Source organism: Acinonyx jubatus, chromosome A1, assembly GCF_027475565.1.
Source record: "Acinonyx jubatus isolate Ajub_Pintada_27869175 chromosome A1, VMU_Ajub_asm_v1.0, whole genome shotgun sequence".
Classification (NCBI taxonomy): Eukaryota; Metazoa; Chordata; class Mammalia; order Carnivora; family Felidae; genus Acinonyx; species Acinonyx jubatus.
The window spans coordinates 55915821-55921215 of record NC_069380.1 but is presented as its reverse complement, the minus strand read 5'-3'; the positions used below and the strand labels follow the sequence as shown (position 1 = coordinate 55921215).

Here is a 5395-nt window from a genome sequence, read left to right as displayed (position 1 = left end):
TTGTTCTGTAGTAAAAAACAGGCCCATATAGCTCAGTGACTTAAAAAAATGTTTATTTTATAGTCATGCCAATAATGACTATACTGTCTTCATAGATATGCCTAAAAGAGAAAGCAAAAGATCAAGTAAAATTGGATGGAATAAATGATGTGAACAAAATCTTACTCTTAGGAGAACACTTTTATTTGGCTATTTCTGTTGAAGATCAGGATTTTGTTTGTTTAAGATGGAAAATATGTGAAGATGTTTAGATGCTGATAAAAAGGAATTTGGTAACAGAGTGGGAGAAGAAAGTGTCAGTGGATACGTACTGCTGCGACTCTGAGAAGGGTGGAAGGCATCTGCTCCAGCAGAACAACGTCTCCAACTGCAGGTGATGGAGGCAGAGAAGATACATGCAGATGCACAAAGTTTGTAAGGCTTTTTGGGGAAAGAAAAGTAAATTGTATCTGATAGTATTTTATTTTTCATTTAATTTTATTTTATCTTTTTATTTTATTTTATTTTATTTTATTTTATTTTATTTTATTTTATTTCTTATTTTGTATTTTGTATTTTGTATTTCTGTGACTAGTAAGCAAGATAATCTCCTGAGAGTGAAGGAAAGGACAAGTCTTTGGATGAAAGTTTTAAGGACAGAAAAAATCTGAAACTACAGAAGTAAAAAACAAGGCTAAAAAAGGATTCTGGCCAATAACTCTATAGATCTTTGTAATTAGAAACCATAAAGTAATAGGTGGGGAATATAAATAAATTTGTGATTTTCTTCCTAACTTCTAAGGAACTGTGCTTAGACTCAAAACAGTAGAGAAACTATACATATACAACCAAATGTGTAACATTATGCACCATGAAATACAGTGATGAGAGGAAAAGGAACATGAAATTGGACAATGGGGAAATTGCATTGAGGACTGGTCAAGGCATGGTATAGTCCAAGATGCAACAATGAGAATGATGCTGTTTACAAGCATGCTAGAAGGGTGAGTGATGGAAGTCGGAAAATAAAGTAGTTAAATTTTTGTTCTGTATACTTGGATTTATGATTTCTAAGTTGGGGCTACAGTAAAAGCAAACATTCTTCTCTAGTTGATAATTTAAATTCCAATAGCCGCACCATTTAGGCTACCGATATTAGGAAAGGTAATAAAAACTAGGCAATCAATAACTTTAGCACCATGGTGGTAAAGTAGGAGCCCATTGCCCTTTCTCTCTTATTCTGTTATTATGTGTATTATATTTTTCTCTGTTAAAGCAACTTTGAAACACTTCACTGTTAATACTATTTAATAGATGCAAAATGTTTCTTCTTACCAAATAAAATTTCCATAGTCTAATAATAAGTTTTTGTCTTGACTAGTTAATAAAAGAACTTAAGCTTTTTTCACATGAACTAAATATATGAAATTAATATGTGAAAAAATATATTTCAAAAAATGAAAATAAAAATTCTCTCTCTTTGACGGTATTTTAGTAAGCTCTTTTGAAGGCAAATATAGGCATTGAATATTTTCACCAAAATTCTGATGCTGTTGTGACTCAAAAAATACATTGGTTTCATTTTGGAAATATAGATAATTTTCACTGAAAACATATTAATGCACAAAATGCACTGTATTTTAATAGTGTGCTGTATTATATTAATGTTGAAAAATATGCAGGCATTAATTGATGTTTGCCTTTTGAGAATTTCAGAAAATTTGAGAAATGTAGTTGTATGTGTAAGTTAATGTTATACATATATCATCACAGGCTACAGTTTCCTAACTTGGGGAAAATTTCTTAACATATTTATATTGGCAAATAGCAAACTTCAAAAAGATTGTACTGGCCATCTTCTATGTATCCTCTCATATTTACTCTAGAAGTTTCTCTCTGCTGACTCACTGTCCTGGGAAACTGATCTAAATAAGCTGTATCAATAGTTTTCTTTGTCCTGGGGCTTCTTGGTTTGATTAAAGGTAAATCTGCTAAGAGATTAGAGCAGGGAAGTGAATGCAGGATACTCTCTTATCTTTCCCCTGCAGGATCACCTGGGTTTGGCTGTGTCCCTCATCTGTAAGTTATGAACTATTCCTCTGAAGGTTCTCTCCCTTGGGGTTTGGTAACAACCTTCTCCCTCTCTTTGGGAGAATTACATCTCTGTTAACGCTAATCTCCAGGCTACTGAATTATGCCTTATGTTTTCCTTATGCCGTGCCTACTCCCCTGAAATATTTCCCTTTATTATGCTCTTTTCAAGTTACACCAATTTGAATGTGCCAACAATATCCACCTGGCAAATTGGCTAATACAAGGATATACTTTCTGAGATAATTACACTAATGTTGTATATTACAAAAATGTGGTATTGTAATACTAGATCATCAATTTTCTGGACATATGAAAATAATGACATATTCAAATTTCATTATTTTTTACAATATAATTTACATTTTCCCCCTAGGCACATATAAGATTCAGTTTATTTATTTATTTATTTTTAATGATTATTTATTTACCTTGAGAGCAAAAGTGCAAGCAGGGGAGTGGCAGAAAGAGAGAGACTACCAAGATGGTGTGAAACCCAAGACAGGTCTTGATCCCAAGAACTGCGAGATCATGACCTGAACCAAAATCAAGAACCAGATACTTAACTGACTGAGCCACCCAGGCACCCCAATACAGTCTTACTTAAACTTTAGTACTGAGTCACTAGTGATTAGATACATATATAAATGGATGTATAACTTGAACTACATCAATAACAGTGAAACTTTTTAAAAAGGAAAAATGTTAAGAATGTTCATTTAGAAGAATATATGATAGTCGAATGTTATTTTAACAGATTAAACTTGGGTCATGAAAGAATTCCCACTTATATTAATTATTTTTCTTTAAAACTTACTCCCTTTCCTATTAATACCATGAACTGAATGATCAAAACCATAAATAAGGGTGTGAGTCTAGAAATTTTCTTGTTCAGTTCTCTGAATCCAATTTTTCACTAAGATCTAAGTTGTGCACACCTTAACATTTCTCTTATACATCCCTTTATATCCATCATGACTACCAATGAGTTGGGCGAAGCTCATACTATCTCACAAATGAAATACTGCAACATTAATCTTAATTATGTCCTTCTCATGCAATAGTTGTTTAAATAAATGTTGAAATTAGTGAATTGGCTATCTTCATATAGCTCCCTATGGAGATAATAGTTGAGCCATGACTAGAAAGAGGTGAGGTATTTATGCCTATGGACTTTGGAGGCAAGAATTAAGAGTCTGTGGAATGGCCCTACGGTGGGAATACAGCTGGCATACTGAACGAACAGAGGGGAGTCCAGTGTGTGACTTTTGATTACATACCAGAGAAGATGGTAGATGGGGAGGTCAGAAGGCATACCCTACCACTGAAGGGCACATATGGATTTACATTTACCACTTCTGCTAACATTCTAATGACTATGACTTACATGCTCAAAAAATAGGCTAAATTTAGGCTATTATAATCTTTATCTGAATTGCCATTTACCAAGGTAAAAATGCTTTTGCTATGGACACACTGAACATCAGAGGTCACAGAGTATCAGAGTATTTACCTAGAAATAGAGTTTCTTTCACAATGGGTGTGTGTGTGTGTATGTGTGTGTATGTATGTGTGCAAGAGAGAGAAAGACAGAGACAGGGATAGAGACAGCGACAGAGAGGGATTTTATATTGTTTAAGTTTAAATTGATCTGCTGTGGTTGAAGTCACAGAGGTGGGGGATAACTGCATGTTCATCTGTCAGTATTTGTAGGATTCACTACATCAGTCATTTTGTATGTTCCAAATAACACAACATGATAACCAATTTATTATATAATATTATATAAAATCTTGAGAAATTAAACCACAACTTTTCGAAATCATGTTAGAAAAGTATATCTAACACATATTTTAAAAGCGGGAGGTGCTGGGAGCCCAGTGGTATCTGGGGTCTTTCCTTGGAGAAGGTGAAGCGGCCCACGAATGCATTCTTGTTGTTGTTGTTTTGTTTTTTAGAAACTGTTTAGTTTCTGTCAACCTTATTTCCTTTTTGTTTGCTCTGTAGAAAAGCAGCTTAAGACCATTCAGTGGTTGTTCCTACCCATTCAGTGGCCTGAGCAGTGGGAGCTGCAAACCAGTCTTCAGTGCCAGGCTGAGCACTCCAGTTTCAGTAGGAAACTGCTGAATAGGCACAGAGGGCACCTGAAAGCCTTCACACCAATCTGTGACTTCATGTTGAATAGCGGTGAACTCAGGAGCTGGAGCCGTCCATTCACCCTGAAATTCCTCCTTGGTCACATCCTTTTCAGCAGCATCCTGCTCTTCCTTTTCAATCTCTTCAGGATCTCTGTAGAATTAGAGGTCAGCCATGACGTCCCATGGGTTTTACAAAAAATGGTGCCACACATGCATAGAATTTCCAGGGGGCCAGCATCCACCACTTCAGACCCACCCAGTGAGCTCTCTTGTTGTTGCAAGGGATGGCAATGTCCACATGGCACAGAGGACAGTCCGTGTTACACAGAGCGAAGGTAGGCAGGTTAACATAAGATGCCTTTTGGTGCCTTTTGGTGGCTCGGTAGGCTAAGTGTCCAACTCTTGATTTCAGCTCAGCTGATGATCTCATGGTTTGAGTTTAAGCCCCACATTGGGCTCTGTGCTGACAATATGGAGCCTGCTTGGGATTCTCTCTCTCCCTCTCTCTCTCTCTCTGTCCCTCCCCTGCTCATTCTCTCCTTCTCCCTCTCTCCCTCTCTCAAAATAAATAAATAAACTTTAAAAAAATTTAAAAAAATAAAAGTATGGCATAGTTTATTTACTTACTATTTAGTTTTCATGAGTCAGGCTTTGCTTCACGATAATGAATTGTATGTGGTTTGTGCTCTAGGGAAAGGTCAATGGGACAAACGTAAGTGACACATCAAGAATATGTAATAAAATCTCAAAATGTAGATTATGTTACGGATAAGATTAAATGCCCCAAAAGAGTTTAAAGTAACAGATGGTCAACAAGAAAAAAATGGAATTCAGATAATTATTTATGTTATTTATTAGGAGATAGAATTTTAATCTAAACCTGCATATAAGGTACACAAATATGGCTGACAAATACAAGATTTTCTAAAGTTCATGGGACATATAATGGAAAATTTTTATATGCAAAAAAGATAGTGACTAATAATAATGTTACATGCATGAAGTCATTCTGAGATCATGTTCTAAAATGCAAGAACTTATAAATAAGAAAATCTGAGAAAAAAACAAAAAACCACACACACACACACAAAATCTATATCTATATCTATATCTATATCTATATCTATATCTATTAATCAGATATTGCATCTGAAGGTGATTTTCTAATTTAATAGAAATCCTCAATC

The 5395-nt window shown here is 35.0% G+C and overlaps 1 pseudogene; it reads right to left on the bottom strand.

The window, feature by feature from the left end:
• Positions 1-3803: 3803 nt before the first annotated feature.
• LOC106969577 (40S ribosomal protein SA-like) lies at positions 3804-4763 on the bottom strand (annotated as a pseudogene).
• Between the last annotated feature and the right edge of the window lie 632 nt (positions 4764-5395).